The following is an 11,070-nucleotide window of genomic DNA, read 5'->3' on the forward strand; positions in this document are numbered from 1 at the left end:
TGTTTGCTTATTCGCCAGTAAACTAAAGGTAGAGAATTGGGAGAATGTGTGTGTATCAACACATGAAATAAAAGCAGTTGAGTTAGTTTTATCCAGTATTTCTACTGTTTTATTTAGTAAGCACAAAATCTTTATGTATCTTTGAGCTACAAAATACAAATTGTGTAATTTCACTGTTCTCCATACACATTTAATGCTCTCAAATTTGTATTTAAAATGGACACTGCACAATAAAAAGATGAATGGTAAAACTTATGATAATTATCTAAAACTTTTTTATTTACTTAGAATGATATTAAATAGCAAATTAAAAATACCATTAAGTTGAAAGAATGAAGCAGAAAGCATAAAACTTCCTATTTTAAAAATGACCTCTTTCATCCCTAACTTGCTTCTAGCCCCAGTCAGCAAGTGATCTCTCAAGGGGCTTTTCTGCAAGGGGACAAGCCTTTCAACACATTTTTAACATACAGAGTTGTATACTTGCTCCATCTGGTATCATTTCCCTGTGATATTAAGATTTGCTTATTAATCAATCCTCTCAGTGGAACAGCCACTCATTGCTTGAGAGGAGATTGTTTTCTGCTCCCTACAGGCTCAAGCCAAGGCTTATCCAGACCAGAACAGCCTGGCAACCATGGGTTGGACACGTGGCTTTAAAGTTTAACTTTACACAAACAGTGCATGCAGCCCAGGGCAAGGTCCATAAAGATAGGTCCCGACAGCCTTCCCTTTTAGTGCCTTGATGGCTCTGGGTCATCGAGGCCTTTAAGTTTTGGTTTCTACAGGAGGGATTTCAGAGAGATAGTGCTGCTTCTCTTGGCCCTGTGGCTTGTAGCCAGTTGGGTAACTGAAATTATTTACTCTTCATGCTCTCCAAGCATGAAGCCCTGAGGAGGGAAATAGAAGAGGCAGAAAGTATCTTTCACCTGAAAGTTTGCATGACAGCTGGTGGAAAGCTTGGGACATGATGTCAGAAGCTCTGTTCTTCTCAGATGTGAGACTTTGGGCAAGGCTCTCGTTCTGTCTATGCCTCAGATTCCTCATTTGCAAAGTGGAAGCAATGATACTGATCCTGCCTGTTAATTGAAGTTGTTGTGAAAAGTAAAATGGGATAATTTTATCATAAAGTTCTTTTTAACAGCAAAAGCACAACCAAAGTTATAAAAGCATTAAGGATGAAGGGTTCCAGAAAACAGCTTCAAATTAATGTCTTCAATGAACTCAACCAATGTTTATTAAGTTCCCACCATGCTAGGTTCCATTCTAGGTGATGGAGATTCAGCAGTGAACAAACACTTTATGTGGAGAATTTGTAGTTTGTTATCCAAAGATAATTGTGCAAAAGAGGAAGAGTGGAATTGCAATTTTAAATCCGATCATATGGCAGTTTGCAATAATTCTGACCACTGACAAATCAGGCTGTCCTGGATCCACATCCCCTTGCAATGGACTCTGCTGTTCCTGACTTGCTCATCAGAAGCCCGTGCCCTAAGGAATCTGGAAGCTTCCACTCTTGCCTTTTTGAAACCTTCATGCTGTTGTGTGAGGAAGCCTGGACTAGACCATAAAAGAATAAGATCCTCCATGAAGAGCGAAGCCCTGCCTTCAGCAACCCTGAGGCCCAGCTGCACAGGTGAGGCAATTTATATGTTCTGGTCCCAGTTGAGCTGTCAGATGATTGCACCTCAGGATTATCCTGATGAACCCAGCTGATCTACAGAATTGAGAGAAATAATAAATCAGTGTTTTTACGAGGCCAGAGAAAGGAGATGCTTCTCAGAGAAAGCATCTCTGAGAAGGTGAAATGTAAATAGGAAGAGAAGAAGGAAGAAGCTGTTATGGCCTGAATGTATGTGTCCTCCTCAAATCCCTATGTTGAGGCCCTAACCCTTGTGTGGCTGTACTCATAGATGGGACCTTTCAGGACGTATCTGAGGTTAAACCAGGTCATGAGGTTGCATGGAGGAAAGGCCATGCGTGGACACAGCAAGAAGATGGTTGTCTGCAAGCCAGGCAGAGAGTTCTCACCAGAAATCAAATTGGCTCAAACCTTGATGTGTGCTTCTGTCTTCCAGGCCTGTGAGAAAATGAATGTCTGTTGTTTAAACTGTCCTGTCTGGGGTATTCTGTCATGGTGACCTGAGCAGACTAAGACAGAAGCCAGGCAGGTATCTGGGGGAGAGCAGGGCCACAGAAGGAATGGCTGGTGCAAAGGCCCTGATGTAGCGGCCCGCTCAAGTGTTGATGCTGAGCACAGGAAGCAGGGGCAGAACCAGAGGACACGAGATCAGAGCAAGGCGTGCAAATCAGCAGACCATTGCAAAGCTTGGCCTTTTACTCTCGGTTAAAAGGAAAGTCTGTGCAGTTTTTTGGGGGGGTGTGATATGTTCTCAAAGGACATGCATTTCTGAAATATTTGACTTTTATGTAATGATGAACACATGCTACTTTTGTAATCAGAAAAAAACAAAGACATTAGAACACTTAGAAGGCTACATAAGAATAAACAAACAAGTACGAGCTATGTCCTTTAATGCCAACTTATGGGTACAGAGGAAAGAGGGGAGGGAGAAAGAGGAAGAAAATGGTAGGAGGCAGAGATCGCAGCTGATTAAAATGCTTGTCTTGCTGTGCCACTGCCCTTGGATTCTCTGAGGACCTGTGTGTTCTCTGTCCTCCCACTGGCAACTGCACGCCTGTGCAACTGGCGCCTGGCATGAGATGGGGGCAGAAGATGGGGCAAGAAGAGAAAACAAAGCCTGGGTTGAATTTTTCTTGAGAGGAATCAAGTACATCTGATTATCCCAGCACTGAGCATATTGCCCAGCCTATGGGATAGGAGCTAGGTTATTTCTTGAAGAAATGAATGAACTGACCTGAGAAGACTCCCTAAATTATTCTGCACCCCGCTTTCCCCATTCTCCCCGCTTCTTTGTGGGTAAAACTGAATTCTAAAAGGGATCTTTAAAACAAAGGATGGATGTAGTGGAGGGTTGATCTTTAACATAATAAAACAGTATTTAAGTCCTGTATACCTCATGACTGTTTCTAGTTTTAAAAACGTAATAAATTGGGCTGAACTTTCAGGATCTCAGAGTTTCTCAGATAACTCTTTACATTAAATCGTTTATTTCTAAGTGTGGATTGAGACTGGTAGTGTTAAAAGTGCAGTTATCAAATATTAAAAATAAGATGCACACATATATATATTGAAATGAATTCTTTAAAGGAAGCAATGACCAGCTAGTTGTGATCACAGAGATGATTTTTTCACCCTCTTGAATAAATTAGAAAAGGTTGAATAGTTTCAGCCCCAGTGACCAGTCTTAGGTACAAGTTTTAAGTTAATGAAAAGAAATACAAAATACTGATCAGCTTAGTGAAGGGTGACAGAATATGCCACCCCAAAATATGCTACTTTGGCCTGAGGATTATTTCAAGCTAAAGGAAACTGAGAAGAAGCAAATACAAGAAAAGCTCTCTGCCCACTCCTATTTGCCTAAAAATGAGACTACACTTGGAAAGGTTTCCTCTCCCTCCTCTCTACTAAGAAGGACAGAAGTTAATCCCTGGGGACAACCCTAGACCTCTACCAGCTCAGAGATAGCACCAGATGATCTATACAAGTCTGGCCTAAACTAGCCCTTATTTCATGGGTTTCCCAGGTGGTTCAGTGGTAGAGAATCCGCCTGCCAATGCAGGGAGATTTGGGTTTGATCCCTGGGTGGGGAAGATCCCCTGGAGGAGGAAATGGCAACACACTCCAGTATTCTTGATGGGATAATCCCATGGACAGAGGAGCCTGGCAGGCTAGAGTCCATGGGGTTCCAAAGAATCGGACATGACTAAGCACGCATGCAGTAGCACACTAGCCCTTATTCACCATTAGGTTCCCCATATATTTGCCTTCCCACAATTTGCCACCTTAGGAGCTCAAAGTCTTTTTCCATTGTCTTGTCACCTCTCTAAAACTTTATTGTTCTTTCGTTAAAATGCTATATAAGCCCAAGCTCTAACCACTCCTTTGAATTACTCATCTTTAGGTGTATCCATGATGCACTTAGTAATAAACTTCTGTTTGATTTTCTCTTGTTGATATCTTTTCTCAGTCTGATTTACAGGGCCCTGCCAATGAACCTAAGATAAGTAGAGGGAAAAAACGTTTTTTCCTCCCTTATGCTGCTGCTGCTGCTAAGTCGCTTCAGTCGTGTCTGACTCTGTGCGACCCCATAGACGCAGCCCGCCAGGCTCCCCCGTCCCCGGGATTCTCTAGGCAAGAACACTGGAGTGGGTTGCCATTTCCTTCTCCAATGCATGAAAGTGAAAAGTGAAAGTGAAGCCACACAGTTGTGTCCAACTCGCAGTGACTCCAGGGACTGCAGCCTACCAGGCTCCTCCGTCCGTGGGATTTTCCAGGCAAGAGTACTGGAGTGGGGTGCCATTGCCTTCTCCGTTTCTCCCTTATTCAGTTCAGTTCAGTCGCTCAGTCGTGTCCGACTCTTTGCGACCCCATGAATCGCAGCATGCCAGGCCTCCCTGTCCATCACTAACTCCCAGAGTTCACTCAGACTCACGTCCATTGAGTCAGTGATGCCATCCAGCCATCGCATCCTCTGTTGTCCCCTTCTCCTCCTGCCCCTAATCCCTCCCTCCTTTATACCAGCAACCAATTCCACATACACTGTACAAGTGAAATAGTCAACATGCCTTACAAGGACCCAACAAATTAGCCCAAGACAGAGTTCCTTGCAGCTGTTCTTTGGAAATCAGTCTTCAGGCCTTTGGCCAGATGGGTCATTGGGTCTGACCCAAGTTTAGAGAACTACTTAGAAACATTCATAACCAACCGAAGAGGGTTCTTATTAATACAAAGTCTGGTTCCTCTGACTTGCTAAGTAAAATAAACAGATTAATAAATGTATGAAAAGCTTCTTGTGAGACATAAAGTCCCCAGTGACTTGTCTTTGTTGGCTTTTGAAAGGAGAGAAAGGCATGATTAGTTCCTACTTGGGAAGTGTCCACTTCCTGAGCTCTAGTATAATTCAAATAGCTTTATTTTCCAGATTTTTTTTTTTTTTTTTTTTTGCTTATGGACAGATCCTCCAAGTAGTTTAGAAACATTATTAATAAAAACCACTAAAATATATTAAGCATTCAATGTGCTAGACATTGTCCTAAGTGCTTAATGTGTGTTAACTCATTGATTCCACACAACTATGCTATGAGATAAATATATCATTAACCCCATTTCACAGATGAGGAAGCAAAAGCACACCCATGTCAAGTAACTTGCCTGTGAGACAGTTCCAGTCGCTAGAACCCTGGCCACTAGGCTGCAGTTTTCCCATTTCAGTGACAAAGAGCAGGTCATTGAACTGTTGGCATGAGGCTCTGTCTGAGGCCAAGGAAATTAAACTCACACAATGAGATTTTAGCAACTAAGAAGTCAGTATCAGTAGGGTTAACTCACTCTGTAAGCTTCCCCAAAGCATCTGCAACAGGTCTGATTCACTGCAATTGAGCACACATGTTATTTACTATATCTTTAGCTCTGGCTGGCGGAAGAACTGAGGCCATACTTAGACTGTGTCATTGGGCTAATTTTATTCTGTAAATAATAGAATAACTGTTTACAATATTTTAGAACAGCTCCACCTTTTCCCAGGCCCACAGACTTATTGCTCCAGACACAGTTTCTTGATCAGTACAGACTTGAAATTTAGTCCTAGAAATGACAAGATTCTCCTGCTTGTATTGGTCATCCATGAGTTATGTTAGCTCGTAAAAGCTCTACTCACTTTTTACAAGGGGTCCAAGTTATAAAACATATATTAGTGTTTCTCAAATAGCAGTTCATGTTTTGGTGAAAATTTGTTCCATCAAACTGAGCTGACTTTAGGTAAGATAGTAGAACAAATTTAAATGGATAAGAAAGGAAGGCAAAAAAAAAAAAAATCAAAATACAAATCTGGAGGTGGCAATTGTAGATACAGGGATACCAGCAGTGGAGCCGTGGGGGAAGGTGGTACCTGCTTTCTTCTCCTTAGATTCTTCCATGTAAAACTGGGTTCTTTCTCTACATGGACCACAGATATCCCATTTCTCTTCCAGCCCAGATAGTGGAGTATAGTGACTAACAGAAGAAATCCAGTAAAACTAAATGTCAGGATGATGCAGGCTGGGTTAGTAACAGCTTGAGAATCTGGGTCTGAAATGCCAGGCTGGACAGGAAAGTCACATCTGCCCAGAGGGCCTGGCCCATGTTACTGTTTTTGTGCACCCACCTTTCTGGACCTGTTGAATGTCACTCTCTGCCACGTTTGCTCTGCATCACATAGCCCAGACAGAGCTTTCTCATTTCAGAGTAAATGACCATGAATAAAGACAGTCATGCCTTGAACATTTAGTGAAGGTATTAATTCCATTACCTTGGGTGGAGTGCCCTTTCACAACTGTCAGGCAGCCTAACAGAGGAAGCAAGTCGTAAGGCTAAGGGCAGATGCTGAGACACATCAAAAACTTCTCTCTAGTACTAAAGAATGAAGGAAAATCCTAGCCTGGGGCAGATTTATGTAACCGGATGTCAACACAGATTTCAAAACCTCTTTTGGAATTGCTGACAGAGCCCCAGACATCCGCCGTGTAGTTGGGTGGAAGAGCCGAGCTGTGGTTTGTGACCAGTATCTGCCACTTATGAGGTGGGACCAGAGACAAATCAGCCTCTCTGATACACAGTTTCTTCATCTCCTAAATGGGGATAATGCCTTTGTTGAAGTGGTCTTGTGAGATTAAACGGGATCAGATAAGTCATTGTCTGCCTTAGCAGTGCTCCTGTCACCTGCTGGCTCGGTGACCTTGGGCAGATGGCCTGTCTTCACAGTTTCTTCATCTCCTGTTATTGTTCAGTCACTGTCATGTCTCTTTGCGACCCCATGGACTGCAGCATGCCAGGCTTCCCTGATCTTCACTACCTCTTGGATTTGCTCGAACTCATGTCCATTGAGTCAGTGATGCCATCCAACCATCTTATCCTCTGTTGCCTCCTTCTCCTCCTGCCCTCAATCTTCTCCCAGCACCAGGGTCTTCTTCATCTCTATCACAGGGATAATCCACACCTCAGGTCTACGTGACAAGTAGTCAATAAATCAGAGTGAGTTGTGTTCATCTAGCGTAGAATCCGAGCTATGATTATTCCTACTTATATTGTCCAATCTACTTTCTGTCTTCTTCCACTTTCAGAAATGGAAACTTGAAACACATAATCTCCCAAAGAATCTCCTAAAATAACAGCAGTTGCTTAGAATTGAGAAGTGGAAGGTAGAAGCCTGATTATGCATCAGCTACTTGTTAGGCAGAGATGAAAGCACTGTCTTCAACTGAATTTCCTGCCGACTGTGATGATAAATTAATAGCGAACTATTTAGGCACTGTTTATCTCTAGGGAGCTCTAGTCATTGTGCTGACAATCTTCACAACATCCTGGGGAAGAGAGGATGAGTGATTTAATCACCGTCTTCAAGAAGATGGAGGGTTATCATCTGGCTGGTGACCAGCTGTTTTCACCACAACCAATGCCAGACAAAGAGCCAGCAGGCCTAAATTGCTGTAAAGATCTGAGTTAAACCCTTCAAGATACGTCTTAAAGAGAGTTCCACTCAGGCAGTACTTCATTTCAAAGTACTGAATCCTGAGGCTACTATTTACAGTTTTCCAGTGGCAAAGTGAAAAATGTATTTGTTTACATTATCTACACAGTTTGGCTTAACACCTGGGTGATTCCTTTGGGCAGGTCTACCCTTGAAACTATTCCAGCCAATTTTCATGACAGGCTACTTGGCAGTTTCCCAGGGACATTCAGAAAAGGCTCTGAGCAGGTTATCCCACGGCTGGGTGAGCTTCAAGCAGCTAACCCAGACCCAGTCTGAAGGTTAAACAATGAAATGGATTTAGCTACCTGAGCCTGTGAAGGGTGTCCATGTGTTGAGCACGAGTGTGGATGTCACTAGAGCGGTTGTAGGACCTTCAAAACCTCAGGTTCTTGGGAGAATGATATCTAATTAATTATAAGCAGTCAACTATCACCCTTCCTCTCTCTGGTTGCCATGGTGAATGAAAGGTACGGTTGTCTTGCTCCTTAAGGGCCTGATTCAGAAATTGCATGTTCCATTTTCATTCCCACCTTCTGGGCTAGAATTAAGTCATTTGGCCACATCTAGTCTCAAGTAAGGTTGGGAAATAATTTATTTTACACATATTTTATGTTACACATATTTTATGTTTCCAGGTGTTCACTGAAAATCCCATGACTAAGGAAGTTGAGAATGTATATTAAGGAAGGCTAATTGTCTCTTGTCACAGTTGGGGATAAAAGTAATGCTAGCTGAATGTTATTGAGTACTTGCTCTCTGCCAGGCAGAGTCCCTTAAATCATTCCGTCTTCACCAAAAAAATGTCATTGGAAGGCATTATTATTTCCAGGCTTCCCAGGTGGCTCTAGAACCTCCTGTCAATGCAGGAGATGCAAGATACTCAGGTTCCATCCCTGGGTCGGGAAGATCCCCTGGAGGAGGACATGGTAACTCACTGCAGTATTCTTGCCTGGAGAATCCAATGGATGGAGGAGCCTGGTGGGCTACAATCCAAGGGGTCGCAATACTTGACTTTGTGTCACGACTGAAGCGATTGAGCAGACATGGACACACATTATTATTCCTATTTACAGATAAAGCAACTGAGGCTTAGAGCGGTTAAGTTACTTGCTATGGTCATACAGCTGAGGCCGAGGCAGGATTCAAATCCAGACACTCTCACTCCAGAACCTGACATCTTGGGAGTAAAGAAAGAACTAATTATAGAGACGGCAAGCAGGATGGGAGCAGTTTTTATCAGAGAGGTCCTGCACTGTGGGAGGGTGGCGAGTCATGAGTCAGAGATGAAGCCCTGCAGGACGGACCAAGCAAAACAGCTTGCTCAGTTCCACCAGCAAGTTGTGGCTTACCTGGGGCAATTTAGCTACTGTATTTCCAGAAGTAGTAAGGATGAACATGGGACCACTATTCCTCTTTGGAGTTTTAAGACTGGCCAGTTAAGGGGCTTTTCCCCCTGATGTTGGTGGTATGACCACCACCCCAGCCTAGGCCAGACGTGAGGGGCGAGGGCTCTGGCCTTCTGCCTCCTCCCCACCAGCAGACACTGCTCTAAATATCTAATGTGCTGTCCCAGAAGGGCCACAGCTGGCTAGGCCAGAGGGGGCCACTTCTTTGTGTCACACTCACAAGTTAGAGGACATTTGAAAACTGTTTTCCAGGTTTTTTTTTTTTTCTCCTTTCCTTCTTCTTTTCATGAAAGGGGCTTTTTGTTAGTACAGTCTTTGTTTAAGGATGATAAAGGGACCATTTTATTGGAATGAATTACTGACGCAAGTGCTGCCAGAGGTCTGAGGGAGAGGACAGCCCTCTGGCTTCACTTCAGCAGGTGAATGGAAACAGCCAGTGGGCGCTGGTCTCAAGGGCACTTGGGAGCTTGCTCCATCAGCAACTTTGAGTTTAGCTGCTGGCTGAAGCTGAGTCCAGGAGAGGCAGTCAGAAAAAGTACTAGCAATAATACTAATAAAACATAAGACTTTTTCCTTTGCACATGAAACATGTCAAATGATCAGGAATGTTGTCCAGGGCTTACAGAGAATGAACTCTTTCTACCTTATTATCAAATTGCTAAGAATCACCTGCAGTGCAGGAGACACAGGAGATGTGGGTTCAATTCCTGGGTCAGGAAAATCCCCTGGAGGAGGAAATGGCAACCCATTCCAGTATTCTCCCCTGCAGAATCCATGGACAAAGGAGCCTGGTGGGGTACAGTCCATGGGGTTGCAAAGAGTCAGACGCGACTCACAGACTAAACAACAACAAATTACTACTACGAATGGGGCCCCAGTAACAATCTCAGTTCGTCTTTCTGAACCCCTGAAAAAGCCAATCCTCTCCGCTGAGCCAAAACTGAATGTTGATGGGGAAAAAGTCAAACAGCTGAAAATAAGCCAGGTTCTCAGGGATTTGCATATACATGGAACATTTAAAGATACTTCAAAATAATTTTCTTCAAGTGGTGCTCAAGGAACTTTAGAAGATACAAAAATGCTAGTAAGCCAAACTTGTACATTTTAACTTGTGTTTTCCCCATGTCTAGAGTGTGCAGTGCCAACATAAATTTGTGAAGACATATGGGTTGATGGTATATTTGGGCCCATAATCTCATCTGCTGTTTTATTGAGACTCCAAGACCCAGTGCATTTAAAATCTGTTGGATGAATCAGCATTTCTTAGGAACCCTCTTTTAAAATATGGCTATTTGCAAACAGTGGCAAGGAATGCGGCATTTAAATCAATTGACCGTGAACTCTTCAGAGTTCAAGGAAATCATTAAGGGCTGATAAAGTCAATAGAAGTTTGGGTAAGAGCAAAGATACCCCTTGATATTGTTTGAAGGCATGTAATACCAATCAGTTCTAAGTGACTGAACCCCAAGTACTGATAAAGAAACAGGTGCCTAAGGGCAGCTGCCAGTGGTCAAGCTGTGGGAGGGCCAGACTCTGGGTTCCTCCAGGCCTCTCCTCTGACAAATGAGCTGCGGGAAGGCTGTCACCTGTGCCTACAAGAACAACATGCACTTTTTAGAGAGGAAAATAAGCTTCCTAGTCCATAAAGCAAGGATCCTAAGATCTGGCCTGTTTATCTCACAAGTGAGGCATCCTTCTAAAGATGTTGTACCAATTTTGGGTGGTGGCCTTACTCTTTAGGGAGAAGAGCGCCCTGTGGGGCTGGTGGGGAGGAAATGTCCAGGAGTGTTGACAGGCAGAGTTTCCAAGTGCAAACTTCCCTGAACCTCCACTTGAACCAAATGTGCCCCCTCCCAGCTGTTACTCATGTACAGATTCTGTACACCTTCTACATGACAACTATAACCAATTATTTGTATTAGTTGCCTAATTGATATGATCTCACACAGTCTGTTATAAACACAAGGGTGTGACTTATTCCAACAGTGAATCCTCAGTTCCTTGAATTTCCA

This window comes from Bubalus kerabau, chromosome 6, assembly GCF_029407905.1.
Source record: "Bubalus kerabau isolate K-KA32 ecotype Philippines breed swamp buffalo chromosome 6, PCC_UOA_SB_1v2, whole genome shotgun sequence".
NCBI classification, from domain to species: Eukaryota; Metazoa; Chordata; class Mammalia; order Artiodactyla; family Bovidae; genus Bubalus; species Bubalus kerabau.